Here is a 23990-nt window from a genome sequence, read left to right as displayed (position 1 = left end):
CAGTTTCTATGTAGGAGTAAGACTCTTTCTTGTACACTGCACAATTACATAGACACAAAGAGCTCTGAAAATTCTCATTTGCCTTGAATCCGTTTTTAATCCTATTATTTGAGAGATGTGACAATGGGAATTATATGATATTTATCAATGTAAGAGAACAAGTGCTGTGAAATAGACACTACTCTTGTTAAATGTACCATAATAAAAATTAAGCCATTTTAGTCATTCTTAGCAATACAGGGTGCTTCTACATGTCACCATAGTGTGACACTGCTACGGCACCATGCTTTAGAACTTCCAAAAGGAAATACTAAAGCATGGTGCAGTACAGGTGGTTACTGCAATGTGCATGCAGAGTACAGTTATATTTTGCCACTATGTCACCATAGCGGCATGCTATACCAGGGGAGCATGCCACTACGGTGGTGTAGTTGCTGACCACATGTAGGCCTATTTGATTGTTAGATCACCGTAATGCACCATATGGTGATGTAGTGCGTCACTACATCGCTGTAGGGGGACATATAGATGCACCCACAGTATAGGTGTTATCTGGGACAGTTAAGTTTTGAAATTGAGTCCTAGGCTTGTCAATAAATAGCAAACTTTATGTAATAAAATTTCTATGATTGTGAAAATAAAATGACCAGCAAGGAAAAAAAGACACACAAAAATATTTTATTTTTTGTCATATTTTTTCTGCATGATTCTTCTGTGCTCAGCTGGTGTATCAGTGAAGTTAATGATGATAATGAGCTTGTATGTATGGCACCTTTCTTCTTGAAGGCTCCCAAAGGGCCTTGCAAACAGATATGATAAATTCATTGCTTGTTTTTAAAAGATAGTTATGTTAGTGAGCAATGTTTCTTTTAGTATTTGTATGGGAGAAAGAGGAATCAACAGGCATACTGCTTTTTGACATAGGCCTGGGAAGAAATATGGATAAAGAAAAATAGGGTTAAGCAGTATTTAGTTTACATCACTGATACTTTACCACTGAGATGAGAGGTAGTGCACAGCTTTCTCTCTGTCATGGTTTATAATACAGAAAATTGATTTTTGAACACACAAAAGGCCCGTAAATTACTGCTTTCAGCTGACAATTCTGCCACATTTGTCATACTTGGTTAAGTGCTTGGCTTTGTGGAAAGGCCAGATAAGAGGAAGAATGAAGATTTTTAGGTTCAAGTAGGATTTTATACAGTTTCCATTAGGGCTGTGCGAAGTTTTGGGTGGTGACTCAATTCGGAGGAGATTCGGCCTGATTTAGTGGCCGAATCTCCAAATCTGAATCAAACCAGGGGACCAGTTAAAAGGTTCGAATCAATTCAAAGCTTTCCAAATCTTCAGAAAAGATTCGGAGAGCTTTGATGATTTGGACAGTCCCCGCTGGCTGCAGCAGGGAGATGCAGCCAACTCCGAGCTGATAAGTACTGTAGTAGGGGCGGGGGAGCGGGGGCTCGGGCAGAGGGGAGAGGACCATAGGGGGACCCCTGCCAGCCCCCAGCCCCTGCCTGCTCTCCCAGCAACCCCCACCCCTACCTGCTCCCCCAATCCCCCCATGGGTGCCCTTCCTGCCCCAGCTCCCGGCCCTTTAAGAGTAACCCCGGTGCTGCCAGGCCGGGGGGGCCAGGGGGAGCGATGTCCACTGCCCCATGCTGCATGGTGGGCTCTGCCACGAGCCCTCTGACCTCTTCCCACTCCCTCAGCCCCCCCCCCCCATGGCTGCCCCGCCCGCCGCAGCTCCGGCCCTTTAAGAAAAAACCCTAGGAGAGCCCTGGGACTCACCGCTCCTGCAGCGGCCTCGGGGCTTTGTGGGGCTCGTGCAGAGCTCCCCACGTGGTGCAGGGCAGTGGGAATCGCCCCCAACCTGCAGGAGCGGTGAGTCTGGGGGGTTTTTCTTCTTAAAGGGTCGGAGCCATGGCAGGCGGGGTAGCCATGGGGGGGCTGGGGCAGCAGGGAGGGGTCAGGGGCTTGTGCACAACCCCCCATGCAGAATGGGGCAGTGGGGAGCAGCGAGGATCCCCCCCCCCACCTGGCAGCACCCACTTTTTAAAAACAAGTGTCAAGAGCTGGGGCAGGCGGGGCAGCTATTGCGGGGCTGGGTGTGGTGGGCCTGGCTGATTCAGAGATTCAGGCATTCAGCAGCAGCCAAATCTCCACATTGGATTCAACTGAATCAATTCGGGACAGTAATTCGAATCACCGAATCGGCCGAACCCAAATCTGAAGCGAACAGTAGCCGCTTCGCACAGGCCTGGTTTCTATAAGACAGGCCATAAGACAGTGCCTGTGTGTTGCCATAAAAATAGTCAGAGGAGTGATATTACATAGATGCTCCTTTCCTGACAGGGACATAGTTTTGTGTAGGCTTTGGGTAGCTGTTGCACTTTTGTACCTTATCATAGTTGTTTGGTTTCAGCACTCTACAATGGGATTCTTTAGATGTTTTTAAATATAATTAATTTGCCATTATGATTATCCTCATCATACCATTTGTTGTTGCAACAACTTTTAGAAGAGTTCCAAAAAGTTTAGTGATTGATGTTTTTGTTTTCCCTGATTTCCTTTTTTTCAGCTACTCTAACAGTTCATTTTGCTGTGTTTTACAATATTTCTGGGACTTTTGCCTACATTTTATATCAGCTGGTTAGCTCTTACGATAAGATCTTCTGTTACAGTGAACTTTCTGACACTGATGACAATCTCATTCTGTGTCCAGTTGAGCTGAGCTTTTCACTACTCTTTAGTGGGCCGTTCTTCTGGATCCTTTTTATGTTGTGACAGTCTCTACTAGTCTGTACTGAACCATGCATCAATAGGCTGGTAAACCCATAGAGGATCATATTTAAAACAACAAGGTATGTTTTTTCGCTATTACATGCAAGAGCTGAAATTTTGTTTAGATTTTTTTACAGCCAATATCTATGTGAAAGACAGCAAAAAAAGAACACTTTCCTATATGGAAAATCTAGAGGTATAGAATTGGAAAGGTTTCTAAGTGTATTTTTTTCTTTTTGTGTCCTATTAAATTTCAGATACTTTAAAGAAATCAATAGATTTCAGCGTCTACAGCTTTTTTTGTTGTTGTTGGGCTTTTTGACATTTCAGATATTCATTCCCTTGGTAAGTTATAATCTTAGTCACTATATTATTATACTACAGTGAAAAGGCTTACAGCTATGCATGGATCTCTGCTCAGCATTCACATCCAACAATTGCTCACTGAAGGGGGTAGGAAGGGCGGGGAGGAGAGAGAATTTACTCAAAGTAATTTTTGTCCTTGATTGGTTTCATGCATCCTGGTTTATCCTGCTTACTCTAGCTTTACATTTTTCATACTTCCTCTTTTATCCTCTCTCTCCTTTTAGAAGATCTGAGATTTCTTGTGAAGAGCCAGCATCAGGTGTTCACATCATAGACATTTACAAGGTCATTGTCTTTAATTCTTTCTTGTTTTGAAACATACTGTTATTAATTACCGAGAAGATCTCTGGTTTATACCATTTTAAAGACAAACAGTATATATTTCACAGGAATACACAATATGTTTAATACTTAGAATCACAGACAATTCGGGTTGGAAGGGACCTCAGCAGGTCATCTAGTTCAACCCTCTGGTCAAAGCAGGACCATTCCCAACTAGATCATCCCAGCCAAGGCTTTGTCTTTCCAGGTCTTAAAAACCTCCAAGGATGGAGACTCCACAACCTCTCTGGGTAATCTGTTCCAGTGCTACACTACCCTCCCTCCTAGTGAGAAAGTTCTTCCTAATAGATAACCTAAACTTCCCTTGTTGCAACTTGAGACCAGTGGGCACCTAAACACGTGCCTGACGACTGCTCTGCTGTGTGCTTGTTAGCATGCATTGCAGCAGAATTGATTAATCGAGTCTGCTGGAGCATGCTAATAAGCAGCTTCAGCATCATGTGTATTCAGGGTCCCCACCCTCAAAATGGCGGCAAAGACACTTTAACTTAAGTTCGTTGAATGAGCTTTAGTTAAGGTGCCCCTATGCCCATTTTGAAGCACAGGATGCTGAATACATGAGAGGCTGTGGGTGCTTTAATTAGAGCAGCTCTCAGGAGTGTGTGTAAAGATGTCCATTGTTCCTTGTTCTGTCACCACTGAGAACAGTCCAGCTCTTTGGAACCCCCCATCAGGTAGTTAAAGGTTGCTATTAAATCCCACCTCAGTTTTCTCTTCTCCAGACTAAATAGGCCCAGTTCCCTCAGTCTCTCCTCAGAAGTCATGTGCCCCAGACCCCTAACTATTTTCATTGCCCTCTGCTGGACTCTCCAATTTGTCTACATCCTTGCTGTAGTGGGGAGTGGGGGGGAAGGACAAAACTGGACACAGTTCTCCAGATGTGGCCTCATCAGTGCCAAATAGAGGGAAATAAGCACTTCCCTCAGTTTGCTGACCACACTCCTACCATTGCAGCCCAGTATGCCATTAGCCTTCTTCACAACAAGGGCACACTGTTGGCTTGTATTCAGTTTATTGTCTACTGTAATCCCCAGGTCCTTTTCTGCAGTGCTGCTACTTAGCCAGTTGGTCCCAACCTGTACCAGTGCATGGGATTGTTTCATCCTAAGTGCAGGACTTTGCACTTGTCCTTAATGAACTTCATGAGATTTATTTTCGTCCAATCCTCCAATTTGTCTAGGTCCTTCTGAATCCTAGTCCTACTTGTATTACTACATTTCTATTCTATTCATTGTTTACACAGCAAAAGGTGGAGCACCTAATAATACAGGTTATGAAAAACACTTAACATGGGAATGAAGGAGAGAGAAAAAAAAGTTAGTCCATTATTTAGAGGCACAATAGGGGAACACATATTTTATATTGGACAGAAAAGAGAAAGGGGGGGAAGCAAATAAATCATAAATGTAGCAGGTTGTAGATTGAGTATAGAGTGAAAGCACAGTCATCTCAGTCTGCTCCACACAACTCCATTTAAGACATTTTTTATCTCTTTTATCAGTAACCAGCGGTAGAAGTTTCTGTGCAGAGGACACATGACCAGGAAGAAAAGTCTTGTTGTTCTACAAAACCTAGAGCATTGCAAGAAACAGAGGAAGTGGGAAGACTTCATCCATCCTACATTTATTTATACTACAAGTGGTATTTTGCTCTTTTGCTGTGCCATGAAATTCAGATGGTAAAAATTAATAAAGTCATCTTTCTTTCTAAAGCAAGGCTGATTTTTCTCCCAGGGACAAAATTCAATAAAACATAAGGAAGAGCAACAGAGCACTTGTGGATGCAGATTTAACTCTTACAGTTTTTTTTTACAGAGAGGTAGTGTTAGTGTAAAGTCAGGTAGAAGGCAGGACAGAGTAGCACCTTAGAGACCAACTCATTTACAAATGCATAATGCATAGTAATGATCCATTCATGAACGGCACATGACCCCAGTGGCTGGGAGTGGGGCACGGTGGTGGTAGGAGATCAGTGGCGGGAGTGTGCGGTGGTAAGCGGGGAGCAGTACCCACCACTTATTCAGGTTCTTTCCCCTCTGGTATTTAGAGATTCTGAGACATCCCCATCCCATTTCTTACTCACATTGTTTTATATACATCAGTCTACTGGTGTGATTTTTCCCCGAGTCAAGATAATCCACACTTGCTTGACTCCTGGTTTAATTGTTACAACTCCTTAGGAATGGAGGAGAAAAAGGAAAACTGTAGTCACTCTGGTTAGCTGCACAGGTCACCATGAGCATATCATTCAGATCTTTGTATTAGTTCTTCATTTGATACACAGCCATTTACTAGAATGGCCCAAGCTACCTGAGAGATCAGCTGTACTTTCTAGGACAATTGCATTCCAGCCCAAACCAAAAGGCTTGTGCAACAGAGTTTCTCTCCTGTGTGGTGTAACTACAGATAGATTTAGACCATTCCAGTTTCACATGGGTCATGCTATTGTCTATTGTTATCATAAGCTTTAGCCTGGTTTGGAGATGGGTTTGCATTTGATCTGACTGTGAGCTATTCTCAGATGGAGAACTCCTCAGCTGTTGGTGCCAATGGTGATGTCTGCTCAGCAAAAAGTTGGTGATAATGGGAGAGAAGACCGGTGGGTAATTAAGTATTATGGTGGGGGCATGGAAGTTAGTTGAGGGGACATTAGGTCCATATAAAGATGACTGTGGCAGTTAAGAGTTGTGATGGACATAGGTAGGCAGTAGGGTTGTGCGAAGCTTCGGCCCCTCATTCTATTGGGTGGAGATTTGGCCTGATAGGGTAGCTAAATTTCTGAATCTGAATTGAATCAGGAGACCCTTTAATCTCTCCAAATCGATTTGGCGAGATTCAGAAAGATTTGACAATTTGGACATAGACAAAGCTTTAAATGTTTTTTCTTCATACCTCTAGGTACCAGGAGGCTTGTGAATGCTGAGATACTGGGGCAGATGGAGCATCCCATGGGGTGGGGGGTCTCAGTGCACTTGGCAGCAGACCCGGAAGTGGACCAGAAGCACTTCCAGTCCACTTCTGGGTCCACTGGGGAGTGCGCTGTGGCCCCCCCCCCCCCCCCACACCTCCCAACTCAGCGACTTGTACCTCCTGGGTCAAGGGGGGCACCCGGGGTCCCCCTGCGGCCAATTGCTGAGCCAGGGGCCCAGGGGCCCCAGCGCATTCGGTGGCGGACCTGGAAGTGGACCAGAACTACTTCTGGTCCACTTCCAGGTTCACCGCTGAAAACGCAGGGGGGGCCCGCTCTCCTGTGGGACGCTCCATCCACCCCAGTATTGCAGCATTCATGAGCCATGCCTCGTACCTTGAGGTATGTAGAAAAAACATTTAAAGCTGTGTCTATGGCCAAATCGCTGCTTCTCCGAATCAGTGTTGAATCTTCAGATTTGGATTCAACTGAATTGAATCAGGACAGCGATCTGAATCATCAAATCGAATCACTGTCCCCAATTCAGGCCAAATCTGAATTAAATACAGCTTGTTTCGCACACCCCTAGTAGGCAGTAGAAAAATAAAAAACATCAAGAAATGAGAGGAAAGAGGGGTGGATGGGTGGAGAACATAAGGAAAGCAGAAAGAGGAACGAACTAGGGATGGCAACAAGGAGGAAAGATAAGGAGATAGGAAGCTGAGAAGAAATAGTTCCCGAAGGATTCTCCTGAAACAGTATGGGGAAGATGTCCAAAGGGGGAGGAGCAGCACAGAAAAAGGGGAGAAGAGAAAAGAGGGAGAAGAGGAGAAACTAGCATAAGGGAGCACTGAGAAAAGGACTGTATTGTTGTCAGTGCCTGACTAGGATGACTCCAGGCATCTCCACTCAGCTCCAGGTTCCTTACCGGTCCCTCACAGTGTCCAGTTCTTATTCTCTCTCATGAATTCCACATTGGTGCCTGCTGTTCAGCCTCCTGAGTTCATTCATCAACTGGGCCCACTTGCCCCAAGCACACAGGCTTCCTCCTACCCATCCACCCCACACTGCTCCCCTTCTTGTTCTATAGTGTTAGGACTCCATACATGCAATCCATACCTGCATTATCATTGGGTGTAACACAGCACATACCAAACTCTTATTAAATACTACCATCACCCCTCAGGGGAAATCTCTCACGATTTATTTTTTTCCAAAGTTCTTCGTTCCTGTTGTGGATCATTTTTCCCCAAATGCATTAATTTGCTGCTTCCTTTTTTTTCCCTAAGTTAGATTTTAGTTTGCTATTTCCTGCCCATATTCCATTTAAAAGACAGTAAGTCTTTAATATTACTTACCAGTTATTGCTGTTTTTCCAGTGGCTCTGGCTATAGTATCCTCTGCAATGCTTATTTACATGCTGTTTACCTCCTTTTCTTTCTTACCCACGAAGATGTTAAAACAAGAACTATCTCTGAACTGTGCAGCAGCCCCACTACCCATCTCCCCACAACTCAATATAGTACACTTCCATTTATTGTCACACATTGTTTATGATCCTTCAACCTGTTTCCAATCTACATGACAGTGCTTACGTCCAAGGCAATTTGAATTAATTCTGTGAGATTTAGTGAGATACTGTATTAAATCCTTTATTAAAATCATGCTGTGCATCTTTCATCCAGCATTTCTGCAATTCTATCAAAAAAGCAATCACGTTTTTCTGGCACGATTTGTTCCTTATAAACCCATGCTGCTTATTGCTTATGGTTCCATTTTCCTCTGAATGTTGGCAGCTTATTCTCTCTCTCTCTCTCTCTCTCTTTCAGCTCTTACTCCATTATTTTGCTAGGGTCTCAAATTAAACTCGTTGACTGGTAAATGAAGGATTACCGTTCTTTCTTCTTTGAAGCTAAGAACCATACTAGCTCTTTGTTCTACTCTGTTTACTTCTAAGTTCTTCATGATATCTCAGAAATAATTATCAGGGGTTTGGTATTTTCAGGTCAGATCCCAGACTTCATTTACTGTATATGTTGAGATTCCCTTACCTGGATATCATCAATAGCTATTTTTTCACATCTTTCTTCTTTTCCATCACACCTTCTTTTCTTCAGTTTTCTTAATAAGGACAGATGTAGAAACATGCATCTATCCCAGAATTGTGAATTCCAGCACCCTCCTCATTTACTAGTGGACCTACTGTCACACTAGTACTCATACTCACCTTGGACTAATGTTTACTCATTCTGCCTTGTTCTAAGCATTCTGGCTCTGATATTGCAAAGTTAAATATAGTTACCTTTTATCACAGAGTAGGCCTGTGCATTTCCATGGAACCACTTATGTGTTTTATCATTTGCTTAAGTGCTTTGTTCAGCATGTTGCAAGTACAAATCCTTTCCTGCAGTTGCCAGCATCTTTTTCCCAGAAAACCCTAGCCTATTTTGGATCTCCTTTTGGTTCTTTCCTTCATTAATAAATAGTGAAGACAGCCAATAACAAGCTTGCCATTTGGGTTTTGTTTTATTTCCCTACTTCAGCTAAATCTTTCTAGTCACTTATAGGAACTAGCAGCCCCTCACTTTAAGTTCTAAGGGATACTCTAATGGGTGACTCAACCCACACTGTTAGTGCTGTGCAAGGAGACCTCCTTGTCTACAAAGACATAACAATGGAAGAGACAAGCACAGCCAACTTTCTGCTGCCAGGGGCTCTACAGCCACAGAGTATAGTCTTCATCTTACTAGTATGCTAATTAATATACATATTTTTATCTTCTTTACATTAGTACAGTGGCATCTATATTGGATAAGAAAAATCAGTTGGAGTGTAGAAACCTTTATTGTTCCCGAGGTGCACTTCAAGTGGGTACAGGACAGGTATCCATGCACACATATGTATTTATGTGTGAGGAGGGGTGGGGGAGCGAGGCGTAGTTTGTGTTCCCCCATAAACCAGTTTTCCCTTTCTTTCCCTCAGAATCTAATATAAATACATTTTGACAGCAGCTGCCAAGAGCAAAAGAACGAACACATCAGAAGGGATAAAATGCATTTTACAAATGAGTTTTTAAATTATTCTAAATCTCGTATAAGACTGAAAAAGGCAAGGGAAAGGCATGAGCTTTCCTCTCAACCTTAATCCAGAGTTCCTGTTTGTATATAATCATTTCAGGCTGTGTTCTATTTTCAAGGGACCATTTAAAAAAATTCTTTAAGCTTATGCTCCATGCTGCTTCTACAGAATGTCTTTATTCTCTACTCTTCCTGCCTCCCAGAAATGCCTTTTCTGAGAGGATAATGATGTACACGTATGTAGCTCTTTCCAGCCATAAAGCCAGATTGCTGGCCTTATGTCCTTTGTTCCACCCATGTAGGGTAATCCTACCAAAAAACAGCTCTAGCAGGGTAGCTGAATTGGCCCTGATGCAGGGGAATCCTAACTATCACAGAGCTGACTAAGTTGGCTCTACAACAGCTTTTCTTGATCTCTCAAGAATGCATGACTGGAGTATGGGGTACTTCTGCAATTCTTGGCTACTATATAGTTACTAGGTGGGTTGTATCAATCCTGAGAACTGAAATAGTCCATGATCAACTCCAGAACCAGGGTAGTTCAGAGTCATCTTTTCCCCTTCATTTTGTTAAGTCTTAGCTAAATTGCATCCAAGGATGCAGCCCATTGTGCACCTGAATCACTTAATCTACCAAACGTAAGCACTTTGCACCAACACTGAACTGATGATAGGATGTTTCAAAATAAAACATCCCAGATCTTACAAAAAGCACCATGGGATTGATTTTTTAACAATCTGGATAGAAAGGGTTTTGCTATTATTTTTCAGCTGGAAGACATATGCTGTGACAACACGGTGCCTGTTAAATCACACCAAAGCATTAATGACTCAGAGGGAAGAATGCACTAGTTCCTGCAGCACCTGGGTTTATTGTGGAAGAGCCACAGCCTCAAACTATGACTACAAGCAGGGTCCGTCTGTTGCTTCAGGTGCCCCACATGATACAAAACTAACCTGCTTCATAGAAGACCAGTGAGGGAGACATTTGCAACAATGAGTGCCTCTTTTTGTTGGTGATATCATGACATTTTAAGTGATATTGTCAAGTGCTCTGCAAGAGAGACTGGCCAGTTGGAACAACACTACCAGAACTTGAGAATTTGTCTGAAAAATATACTTGCATCAGCCTAAATCTGTAGAAGATAACAGATGTATACAGATGGTCAGGCCCTCAAAAGGGCATATGATCATGGAAAACTACACTAAGAATACCACTTCAGCTGCTGAGAATCTGTTAATAGCTTTAAGAAGGTTGACAATGAGTACACAAATCTGTTTTACTGTAGAAGTACTTTACATGGGACTACAAAGCAGAGGGTAGGAGAAAGAGAGCCAGAAGCAGGAGGGAAGAAAAGGCATAGGAAAAGAAAAAGGGGACCTCAAACTAAATCAATAAAATATAAGGCTCTGGCTGGTAACAAAGAGACTAATCCAAAGCCCAATGTAGTTAATGGAAAAGCTCACAATGACTTTAATGTCTTTTGATGATGCTTTAATTTTGGAAAAAGTCATAAGCACATCTTAGAGAAGGAGAGATATGTGGAAAGAGAAGTATAAAATCAAGTGCTGGCACATACCATACACTAGAAAAAAGCCTCTGACTTCACTGAAGATCTTTGGATTAATGACTTCAGACAGAGAGATGTGAAACACTCATGCAATATGTGGAGAGAGAGATTCAGAAGTGAAGGGCCTGGAGTGCTCTTGGTGGCTTGTTCCTTGAAAAAAATATAAGGTGGTGCCTGAATTGTTGGTGAGAAGCATAGTGAGAAAATGAGGGGAAAAATGTGTATAAGCATGTTGGCCCACTGTCTCCAAGAAGAGTTACGTTTCCTTCACATTCTTTTGGGAAGATCTTGAAGCTAAAATAAGTTCTGAACATCTGAATACAGCAATGTTGTCAATGCATGGTTGCTAAAGGAAGCAAACTCTTCTTCCCATGAGCCATTATTCCAGGACAGCCGATTTCTTTGGAGTAAAACATTTTATACAACACCAGACCTGTTATAGCTATCCCCTGCACACTAGCCATTCTACTATGCTATCAAAAATAAATACAATTGAGTGAAATATAAGCATCTTCATCAGGTATTCATCAAAGAGTAGATACCCTAAGGGACACAAGTCATGACATGTGCATGAATACCTAGTATTTATTTTAATAAAATATGCATGTATTCTCTGATATCTGTATAGTACATGGAAATAGTATTAAATTGTATTACTTTATGTATTTTTATTGGGATTCCAGTTGCATACACACATAATACATGTGCAATGAATAATAGAATGCTTATACAATAAAATGCTTAAATGCCTTACCAAAAAATGTATCATCCCAGTATTCTGAAATGCATTCCTTTACAATATTAGTGGCTATATTTTATATATAACACACACCCACTAAGACATACACAACTAATACTATGTAATGGCACTATGCTTCTTCCCCTAGTCAAAGCACTACATCATCATACATTAAAAACCAATGCCCCTCCCCACCCCGCGCAAACCCCAGAACAATTTAGCAAAACATTTTATGCATAAAAATCATAAGAATAAGGAAGTCTAAAGGAAATAAATTTCAGGTAGAAGAAATTCTATGCTCTAGGACTGTTGTAACAGAATGATATATAATATGTTATATTGCCACTTGACTTTAGACACAATGGTAAAAATCTTAAAACAGTGGGTGGTGTATGAACACAGACATACACATGCACTTTACTGTGCATTAGGCTAATTTAATGTGCAGTAAATCATCACTGTCTACAGGTGCACTGCAATTAGTAGTCAGTAGATCAATTTATTCTGGCATAGGATAGTCCTGTCAAACAGGCTGTATGTACATGAAATGAGCGGCATGTGTGCACGACCCTTTAAAGCGGGCTAAATGCTTTTGCACCGCTTTAATGGTGTCGGTGTTTGCACGCCTTGGGGGTGTATTGTGCATTAATTCCAGCTGCTGTAGGAAATTCAGTGGTATAATGCGTGTTAAATGACTCGGGGCACAGCAAACTAACACTCCTCTGAGGAGTGTTAGTTTGCTGCCCCTATAGCTATGGAGCAAAGCACCAGGCTCCATGCAGCTCCGCAGCTCTGCAGGAAGCCCTGCAGGCTGTCTGGTAGCAGCCTGGGAAGGCAAGTTCTGCCCAAGAAAAGCGGCAAGCCTGATTTCAACCCCCCCAGCCTGCCTGCCTGCCTGCGCTGCACGAGGCCCTGGTGCTTCCCTCCACAGCTGCGGTGCCCCCTGGGACCACCTGAGCTGGGTGCCTGTGGGTGGGTGTTGCCTGCAGGGGGCCACTGCTGCCATGAAGGGGGTGGGGTCACCAGCCTCCACCCACCCTACTGCCCAGGGACTGCTTAGCTTGCTGGCAGCTCACCCTCCCCTCAGGTAAGTGTGGGGTATGTGCACAACATGGATTTAAAGGGCCCTAAACTGAAGCAGTGGCGTTAAAAACCCACCACTTCAATTTAGGGCCCCCATTACATCTACACACACCCAGAGGTACTATCCTACACCACAGTTAATTACTGTGCCTAAATGCATATGAGACAGTAACATTGGGATTCGTTTGCTCCAGCTCAAATTGAGTTGGAGAATATTCAGTCTCATTAATTGCACATCAACATGTGCAATTCGTCACAACTAAATTTACTGTGCATTAAGCTAATGTGCAGTAAGCAATTTTTGGCATGTGTCTACATACCAGTGCCATCACGCCTATATACCATCCAATACAGCCTCATAAATGAGGGCATTTGAGCGTCTGCTCCGCTCAAGCTGCCTCAGCATGTCAGTACTGCCCCAGAGTACCACAAGGTTGCCAACCTCCTCTTAGGACCATTTTGGGTCTGAGCAGTCCTCACAGGCATGCACACATGGGTGGGGGTCCAGGGCTCAACAGGGAGGATGGTGAAGACATGATGTCCCATGCTGTCTCTCCGAGCCACCATGTGGCTATCCCTGTGGTGCCAGCCCTGGGCAGCTGCTAGCAGTGCCCAGCACAGGGGCACAGCCAGGAACTGGGTGCCATGTGGCAGAGGCACTTCCCCATGGGACCTGCAAGGACAGGAGACAACTTGGGGTGAGCAGCAGCATGGAGCAGGTGCTGGCCCTGCTCCCAGAGTCAGCCAGCCAGCAGCCCTTGGGGGATAGAAGGGCTGGGCAAGGAGTGAAGCAAGCTGCAGCCCTTTACAACATTCATCTGTGGCCAAGTAGCAGCTCTGGAGAGGGGACAGGCCAGGCAGAGGCAGCCTGTGTTCCAGCCAGGGTGGGGGACAGGAGGCCTGAGGTAGTCCTGGGGATTGCACAAGAGTCACCGGGCTTCTGTGCAGTGTGCTCCAAGGCACAAAATGGCTGCAGGCTCTTATAACCTGAAGGTAGGGGCTGCCAGAGAGCAGCCCAGCCCTGACCCAGCAGAAGGTCCTATCCAGGAGCCCTGGGGATAGGCTCAGGCTGGCCCCCTAGTGGCAGGGCAGACCTGGCATTAAAGTTAGTGCCAGATTGTGTCTACATCTGCATTACTGCACATTAACTCATCACAACTAAATTTGATACCTGCATTTGCAGGTATCAAATTGAGTCACAATTAGCCTAGTTTATTCCACAGTAAGGGTGCACTGTGTAGATGCGTGCCGTTACTGAGCAGTAAGCTAGGCTAAGGTGCATTAACATGTCTCATGTAGATGCACCCACAGCTGTTCAAATTTAGTTTTAAATGGAGTAAGTCTTAAATTTATTCAGAATAAAACCTGGTAAGAAATTTAGAAGTTATAAACAGCAGCCAATGAAGAGTGCAATAAAACCTGGTAAGAAATTTAGAAGTTATAAACAGCAGCCAATGAAAAGAGTGCAGGTTAGATATTTTAAATTACAGTGGGCACATCTACATGACAGGCTTAAATGTGCAGTAGCCTAGTTTAGTGCATAGTAAGCATATACATCTACACTTGCACATGCTTACTGCACAGTAAAACTTGATTAGACTAAATGGGCTGAACGTTCTATGCTGGCTAATATTTTTTTAATTTGTTTTTCAGGAGTTTCAGCTGAAAGAGTTCATGTGTTCCTGACAATGAGATCAGGGAGAAATATATTGTTTTGACCATGTTATTTTTTTTTTTTTTTTACAACTGTTTTACTGAGACGTTCTAATATATTTCATTCAGAACAGAGCTGAAATATATTTGGGGTTGCCTTTTTACTCTTGCCCTAACTAGTCACTCAGATTCAAAGTTAGGATCCTCTGCATTTCTGCTGAAATTCCAAGAGCACTGGGCATGTTCTCTCCCTCCTCTCGCTCCTGCCACCTGTTACTCCTTTAACTCAAGTAGCTATGTGCATCTTAAGATTCCAGGTTTGCTATATAGACCCCTCCCATCTGCTATTGTGTGTCTATATGAATGTACTTTTTGTGGGTTTTTTCCTCAAGTTCTAAAGTTTTAGAAGGTTTAGGAAATTGCAACTTTAATGGTCTCTGAAGGAGGCTTATATTGGATATAAAGTCAAGAATTCAGAAGTAAGAAAATATCAGATTTAAAGTTGCCTACACAACCTTGATTCTGGCCACCTGTGCCTGTGTATCATTATATATCTTTAATAAAAAATCTTTAATTAAAAATGGTGGGGGATGTAAAATATTACTTCTGTTGCTAGGAGAGCAAAATAAAATTTTTGATCTGCAGTGTTGTTGTTCTTCGACATAGACACCCATATGCATTTAGGTTTATGTCTAAACTTAGGCAGCTAACTCCACTACAAAGGCCAGCTATACATGTACATCAAGGCTGCTCTGATGTCCTGTAATTACAGCACATCAGAGCAGACTCGATTGAGTCTTCTGGAGCATGGTAATTACTGTGCTCCAGTAGACTCTAGTGTCACATGTATCAGCATCCTTGCACTGAAAAATGGAGACAGGGCGCTCTAACAAAAGCTCATTCAACAAGCTTTAGTTAAAGCACCATGGTCACCATTTTTCAGCATGGGAATGCTGATACATGTGACCCTCTGGGTGTTTTAAAGAGGCTCTCAGAGTCATTCTAATTGAAGTATCCCCTCCCTCCCACCTCCTGGAGCACATGGATAAATGCCTAAAATGCCTAAATCTCCTAGCATTTTTATTAGGAAGTCTGATAATTTTATTTTCTGTAGTATATGGCATTTAGAGCTTAATAACAAGGTCTCTTCATGTTTCTTAAAGTATATTTTCATACAGAAGTTGTCTAATACACTTACATGATATCTATATTCCTTCCTGACCCCAATATGGTGATTGGTCTGACCCTGACTGTGTCTTGCCCCTCTGCTCACGGTCAGACCAATTGCCATATTTGGGGTCAGGTAGAAAATTTACCCCATGATTCGGTCTGTGGGGTTTTTGGTTTCCTCTGTACTGGGGGGCAGGGCCCTCTACCCAGGATGTCTTGAGCATATATTGGCAACATTTTATAGAAGTGGGGTGTTGACTGCCATGGTTCCCCTGCTTTATCTATGGCAGGTTAGGGTGTTAGGTCTACACTGTGCCAGAGTTAATGATAGTCTTATGCAGAGTTTAGATTATAGTTTGTATTGGATGCTTTGAATAAGGATGATCTTGGCTCAGGTAGGGGGTTGGACTAGGTGACCTCTGGAAGACCCTTCCAGGACTGCTCCTCTACGATTCTGTGACTCTACATTACAAACATAGTTGTGTATAATGTGAGTGTTAGAAATTCATACATTTTAAAACTTTTGAAATACTAGTCATTTAAGTTAGGTTGGCTTTTAATGCTTTTTAAAGTAATAACAGAAGCCAAGTTTAGAATTCTTAGCTTCAGCTACTTTTGAGTCATGAAAGTGCAAAATTTCTGATCAGGAATTGTGGTGAATGTACATTTCTATGCTTGCTTCAACCTGTTCAACTGAGTGTGTTCAAAAGGGAGGTTGTTTGCGAGAGAATTTTTGAGCAAGTGAAAAGAAGTCTGAATGGAAAACACATGTCAAAGTTAAGAATAATTCATGCAATATATACAGTATGTTCTAACACACATTCAGAACAGAATTGAAGCAAAGAAATGCTTTCTGGTATGTGGCATATCTAGGGTAGAGTGTGATTTGCTTTGTAGGGAAGTTATTCAGTTTTTCTGTCACTGAAAAGAATATCATGCAAGAGGACAACGAGGTTTGTTCCGTCCATCCTGCACATTTTCAATTACTCTGCATAAAGGTGTTGGAACACATGAAGCGGAGAAGGATAAGGGAAGTGAAGAAAACTGCAGCACCCCAAGGTGTGTTTATAAAAAGCAAAACATCCAGTGAAGTCTAGAAGAGACCAAGCCCTAGGAAAAGCTATCTGTCCCCATGTCTCCCTGAAGGCAGTGCAGCTTTGTGCTAACCCACCTTTGGGGCTCAGTTCAAATTGCACTAGTGGGTTCCGTGTTACTGAAGCAAATTCTCTGTTGAAATTGATTGCACATAACATATCCCATTTAGAGATGGTTCTGACTCTAAGCTTCAGCTGTAATAACCTACAAACACTGAGGACATTTGGAACCAAATACAGTCTTTATTGGTATTCTTTATACCAGTTATGGTAGAGGCTTGGAGCTCCATTAGGGAGATTATATATCCCAATTATATCAGGTGTTGTACAAGTACACAACCAAAGACAGCTTGCAAGTACACAACCCAAACAGCTTGGAATTACGATATAAGGACAAGATGCAGCAAGTGGATACATTTGGAAAGGGAGCACAGGGAAATATTGAAATAATAGTTAGCAAGACAAATAGCAATCTCAGAACACCTCTCTTCTAACCAGTGCTGATTTTTTCAACATTGTTGTGAAGATTAGCATCTGATGTTTGAAACCCATGTGCTTGAGTAAAAAGGCTGAATGTGGGGACCAGAGACCTGGAGCAAGCAAACAATCATTGTAAGGAAGCCTGGGGAACAGCTTGCCACTTTCCCCACCATCATGAAATGGACTCTACATTTCTAATGTTAACAATAGAAAATTAGTCACTGATCAAAGCCAGAAAAGGCCAGGGCTGCAGGCCCCAGGTGCACAGGAAGAAAAGGAGAAAGTGAAATTAGGCAGTGACAATGCTGGCCAGATCTTGTAGCACTGGAAATAGTACGTGCTATTTTGAGTACTGTACCACACCTAACACTGAGGGCATGATTAAGTGTTTCAGTTGGAGGACTGACATCCCCAATCCGAAGCATATATTAATGATGGATACACAGCATACACATTGAAATGGCTCATCGGCCATCTGAAGTACAAGATCTCATCCTTTTTGAGTAAAATGCCCCTCCATCAATGTCTCACATGCTGCTGAAGATCTTTTTTGTTTCTTTATGATTTGTATGCACTGAGACAAAGAGAGGGGAGCGGTCCTAACTGTCAGTACAAAATAGAAACAGCAGGCACTTGGCAGCAGTAAGAGCTGTTTAAAAATCTGAACACTAACACCTCCTAAGGCACTTCTCCTGGACAGTATAATGAATAAAATACTAGTATTTAATGGGCTGGAATAGTCATAGTTTCAATCTAATATGTCTTTTAGGAAAAGTATTATTTTTCAATGTATTTTTTTTCTCAAGTCATAGAGTGCCTTATGTTATATATCAAGGTGATGTAGGTGTAATGGCTTAGGTAGATTGGTGAGGTAACAGACAAAAATGCTTCCACCTTAGACGTTTGTTGATGTCCACTAAATATATGAATACTGATCACAACAAAGAACCTAAGTGCACTGCACTTTAATTTCACAACTCTGCATTTTATTGTTACTGATTAAGTTTTAGCACAAACATTTTTACTCTGTTGTGCTTCCTGTTTCTGCAATTTTCTGAAAACATGTTTGGTGAAGAAGCCTGGTAACAGTTGTGTAGGGGCTACAGCAATTTGTTATCCCAGGTAGTCATTGTCAAGTTAGACATCAGAGCCAAGCGAGCCAAGTCTTTTAGAAATGTTAGTGTCACTTCATTAACAGGCACCATAGGGAGATTTTTTCCAAAAGAATGTTGTTGACCATAGACATGCACAACTGTGATTGTGGATGCATGATAGTCCTGAAACTATCTGTCAGGCTTTTGCCAACCATGAAATTCTGAATCATGTGTAGACACCTGCACACATCCTTGTTTTATTATCATTAATGACTGATAATAGAACTACATGCAATAACACCATTTAGTAATAATTACAATGCATAATTAGTGTAAGACTGAAACAGATAACCTAGTTGATATTATTCACTTGTGGTTTTTGCAAATCTCATTGGTTCTTGCTGTTAGAGGTCCAGCAGACCTCTACCCTGAGAGAGAGAGGTGGAAAAATCAGCAGTAGTATTCTCCTTCCCTTTGCCAGGGTTGGTGATCTGCAAATGACTAACTGGCAGTTTGGAAGTGGAGCCATGGTGTTAGTTAGAGTATCTTGTCACATTTAGCTTTAGTTGCACCTGCTTCAGTGGTGAATTACAGTATGGTTTGAACTTTTTTGAAAGGCAGCTTATGTTTTAACATTATCAGCAAGGGCATATATAGTGTGAGCCTTATTACTAGCTCAAATTAACTGAATTTGGCACTAACCGACTGAATCAGAGGGATGACATGATTGGATATGTTAATGAAAGGTAATTAGAGGGAACCAACTGGACAGCACCCAGCAGCAGAACCCTTGGAATTTCCAAACTTGATAGACCAAATTAGGAGTCTGAGGCATGCCCAAATTGAGACACTAATAAAAGACCAAATTAAGATGTGTGCATGTGATAGGTTTGTTGGAACAAAGGAATATGCTCACAGGATAAAAACATGAACAGTATGATGATCACAGGGAAACCAATCAACATTATGCAGAAAGAAAGAGTCATCAGAGGAGTGAAGTAAAAGAAAAAGCATAAAGGAGGGGCAGAAAGGAAGTTGGGTGTGTGTTGTCATCCAACAACATCAGGACTGAAAAACAGCCATTACCCACAGATGACTACCTCTACTTTCAGGAACTGATTGGCCACCTTTTCTGTGAAGTAGAGTAATATCTGGGATTGGGTGAGACCATTGAACTAAGTGTTTTTCTCTCTATATATATAAACTATGAATGCATTTAATGTATTAATAAAGTTAGATTTTAGTTAAATTGAATGGTGTGAGGTGTATTCCATGTTGATTCTGGGTTGATTATGTTCTAGCGATCCTTTAGCACCATTAGTATGTAACAGTGGGGTTCAGTGTGGCTCATGAGGCTGCTTTCAGGTCGTTTTGCTTCTCTCAGGAAACCTACCCTTGCTAGATTGTACCCAAAGGGTGTGTCTACAGGAGATGCTTTAGTATGCATTAGATTAATCTAATGTGCAGTAAAGCATCACCATCTACACATGCACAGCAATTACTGTGTAGTAGATTAGTCTAATATGCCATTCTCTAGTACCTGTAGATACTATAAATTGGTGTATTAAACTAATGCACTGAAGCACAGGTGTAGACCCTGATCAGGAGCAAATTTCTCCTGGTTAGCCTAGGCAGCAGGGGACCACAGGGTGCAGGTAGAGCTGTCCTGGTTCCTGGGCAGCTGCCTCCCAGCCATATGGAGATTGAGACACATCCTGATCTCTATGTGGCTGGGATAGCTTTCTTGGCTGCCAGGCAGCTGCCTCCCAGCCACGTGAAGATTGGCCAGTGGCTGGGAAGCAGCAGCCCAGCAGCTGGGATAGCTCTCCCCTGCCCTGCAGAAATCAGGACCAGCACCCATTCCCACTGCCAGCCCAGGGCTGGCTCCCAGGGAAGCCTGGAGATTCCCCTGGATGCTGCAGGGGGGCAGAGCAGGGCAGGAGAAGCCCTGGACTGAACTGCACCCATCAGGCGCAAATTTGCTTCCAATGTTCAAAAGTATGTGGGGCTGCAATTTAATGCTCCTGTGCAGAAAATGCTTCTGTGTAGAAAATCCAGGTGCATTAATTGCATGTATTGACATGTCCAAATCGTTCTGTAGGACAGGAGAGAATAAAATCATAGAGGAAGCATGAGGAATTACACAGCTTCCATTTTCCTATGTGATTTTTCTTGGGCTGATGATTTTACAATAATTTAATTAAGAGTTAGGCACTCTCTTAGAAAGAATGCAGAGATATTTGAGGCCTATTTGAAAATGTGCCCACTCTGTAATGTATGGGTCATGCTGGTGCATATTTTTTGCCTGACATCATTTAAACAAGGTAATAAAAAAAAAGAAAAAAAATTATGTGATGTCGTTATTAATAAATGAATAGAAGAACACAATGCACTTCTGTTTGGCTCAGACTACTAATATTAATTCACAAGGGCTTTTAGAAGCTCAGTCAGGATAACTGAGATTTTTAGCTTTTTTGCTGAGACATACTTTAGAAAAAAGAAATGGTGTTTCATGGGATATGTTGGAAATTTTAAAACATTATATTCCCCTCATTGTCAGATTGATGAAGTTTTAATACCACCAGCAATAACAATTTCTGAATATCTTTTAAGGATGCTGCTGTTATTAATATTGAAAACTAAGCAAACTTGCTGCAGCAACATAAAAATTAAATTGATGAGCTGCAAGTGTTTAACAATAAGATATCAAGTGCACGGGTTAAATGTTACAGAGTAGATTTATAGTTGTAACTAAAGTAGAATGCAGCGCAAAATACAATAGATGGCAATGTTCTATAGAATCAAAGAATCATAGGCTTGGAAAAGACCTTGGGGGTCATCTAGGCCAACCTCATGAAAAATACAGGATATGCTGTTCCCAAATCATCCCAGATACATGCCTAAGCTACCACTTCTTGAAAGCCTCCAATGTAGCCTCCATTCCTTCTCCTGGGCAGCTTATTTCATTGCCATTTCTTACAGCTAGGTAGCTTTTTCCTGAGACTTCATTTCAATCTGTTTTGTTGCAGTTAAACCCTTTCCCTGCTAGTATCTCCCCTATGGCAAGGGAGGACAGCTGTTCTCTCTCTTCTTTGTGGCAGCCTTTAAAATGCTGTGTTTTCTCACGTACAATGTGCACCTTTTCCCACAAAAACAGCTGCTGGAAATTTGTGTGTGCATTACAGCAAGGAAATATGGTAACATCTGTTTCTGCCATAGTTTCATAGCAGGTAGGGTCGGAAGGGACCTGAGCAGATCATCAAGTCTGACCCCCTGCCATGGCAGGAAAGAGTACTGGGGTCAAACAAACCCAGCAAGGTGTTCATCTAGCCTTCACATCTTAAAGATGTGTATTTATATTTGCCCTTTACCAGTTATCTGGGACCTCATCTAACCTCCATGACTTTTCAAGGATCATAGCCAATGGCTCTAGAAATACCTCAGTCAATTCCTTCAGTAGCCTAGCATGCATCCCATGTAGCTCTACAACTTGAAAGCATCTAGTGTCTCTAAGTAATCCCTAACCTGTTCTGCCATTACTTTAGCTATTTGTCTCCTTCCCTATCTCTGCTGCTAACTGCTTCCCCTATTTGCAAAGTCAGAAGTAAAAAAGACATTAAATACTTCAGACTTCTCTGCATCATCTGACATCTGAACTAGCTTGCCTTCTGCATTCCATAGGGAACTTATGGTTTCTCTGGTCTTTTACTTTTGACATACTCATTGAAACCCTTTTTATTGCATTTTATGTCTCCTTCCAGATGCATCTCAAATTGTGTCTTGGCTTTCCTAGTTTTCTCCCTGTATGCCTGTGCAATACTCTTATACACTTCAGTAGTACCATGACCAAGTTTCCACTCTTCATAGGATTCCTTTTTGAGTTTCAAGTCCTTGAAGACATCATTGTCTAGCCAGGCTGGTGTCCAGTTGCACTTTCCATTCTTCTGTCACATTGGGATAGCTTGGTCCTGTGCCCTTAAAGCACAGTCAGCTCTCCTGGACTTCCCCTCAGACTTTCCACCCTGCCTACCAGTCTCCTGAGTTTGTTAAATCTGGTTTCAGAAGAATAGTGGAGCATGTCCAAAGATATATAAGCTTATCTTGGCTCTTTGACTGTATTCCTAAAAAGGGGAATAGGAGCCTTGGGTTGTTCACTAATCTGACTCTCAAAGTCATCCATGTAAGCTTCTGCTGGGCAAAAACAAAAGTAACTGCACACAATCCACAGGGACCAGAACACTGAGTAGACTTATCTCCCTAGCTGCTCAGTTACTGCAAGGAAAGATGTTTTTTCTTTATACTGCCTTTCAAAAAACAAGGCATTTATCTTATTCTGTGGCAAGTTGCATGCAAAAAAATACAATATTTGAAAACTGCTATCACATCCCTCCTTAATCTCCTTTTCCTGAGACTAACCATACCTAGTTCCTTTGGATTTTCCTCAAAGAATTTGCTTTACAACCCCCTTTATCATTTTTGATGCTTGCCTTTGAAATATCTCGTTTCATTATACCCTTCTAACAAGGTGCCTAAAACTAAACACAATACTTCATCCTAGGCCTAAATCAATGCCAAGGAGTACAGTCATATCCTGCATACAATTCTTCTGTTAATGCAGCCAAAACGTTGTGGGGGGTGTTGTTTTGTTTTTTACAATAGCATCACTTTGCTCATTCTTGTTGATTTTATGATCCTTTCTAGCAGTGCTACTGCCTAGTCTATTCTTCGCCAGTCCACAAGCATTTTACTTCTATGTGTAGCACTTTCCAGTGGTCTTTGTGGAATTTCACTTTTTTTCATCTATAGCCCAGTTCTCTAATTCTTCTGAATTTTTATTTTGCCCCCCCAAAAGTGTTTACAGTTCTGTAGCAGGCATCACTTATACCCACAGAGATTCAGAAAGATTGGGGCAATTTATATGTTGCTGGCTACACCAGGGATACGAGGCTGCATCCCAGGAAGGGATGCAGGAGCAGACAGTGCTGCATACCCAGGAACTCCAGAACCATTATGCCATTTGGGGTTAAACATCTCCCAGTGTTGTCCTTGGGATGGGACTCCAATGATAGCTGTCCCACCACAACACAATATAGCCCTCTCTACTCAGTCAAGTACCCATTCTTAGCAAATGGATAGTTGCCTGAGCGAAGAATGAATAAAAAAAGGCTTTGAATGGCCAGGCACCTGTTTTACATTGGTGTGTCTTTGCTGACTTGAGGTTGGAATGTTTGCTTATTTGTTTTTACCAGGAGAAGTGAAATCAAAATGAGATCCCCAGAATTTGACCAAAAGAAGTGTTGTGGGACTAACGTGCATATTTCATTACCTGTCCATCCCCTTATTCTGCACATGGCTGTATTATTAGCATATCATATTAGCATTACTGGTTTGACTGAAGGCCAGGGAACAAAGACCAATCCCTTCTCCTCTGCGCCCTATGACTACAACAAATAGGACCAAAACAGACATTAGATAGCTTTAAAACAGCTTTCTTCTGTATCTGTTAAAAATCACAATGCTAAAGTAAAATGCTTAAAAGTACATTTATCATCAAATTCAATGAATTACTCAAGTTTTTGCAGAAAAAATATCTGCCAAGAATGGTACATAAATATCACTTGTACAATGCAAAAT

The 23990-nt window shown here is 42.1% G+C and overlaps 1 long non-coding RNA gene across 2 annotated transcripts; it reads left to right on the top strand.

Moving 5' to 3' along the window:
- The first annotated feature begins 1734 nt into the window (after window positions 1-1734).
- On the top strand, window positions 1735-5200 carry LOC109284219 (uncharacterized). Of its 2 annotated transcripts, XR_009461316.1 has the most exons (4): window positions 1735-1881; window positions 3039-3126; window positions 3372-3432; window positions 4991-5200. It is a non-coding gene; the product is annotated as an uncharacterized LOC109284219 (long non-coding RNA). The 2 variants fall into 2 exon arrangements; XR_002091593.2 differs by lacking the exon at window positions 3039-3126 and having other exon boundaries at window positions 1740-1881.
- Window positions 5201-23990: the final 18790 nt, after the last annotated feature.

The sequence above is a fragment of the Alligator mississippiensis genome, chromosome 4 (assembly GCF_030867095.1).
Source record: "Alligator mississippiensis isolate rAllMis1 chromosome 4, rAllMis1, whole genome shotgun sequence".
NCBI lineage: Eukaryota > Metazoa > Chordata > Crocodylia > Alligatoridae > Alligator > Alligator mississippiensis.
This window is presented reverse-complemented; position numbering and strand designations above follow the sequence as displayed.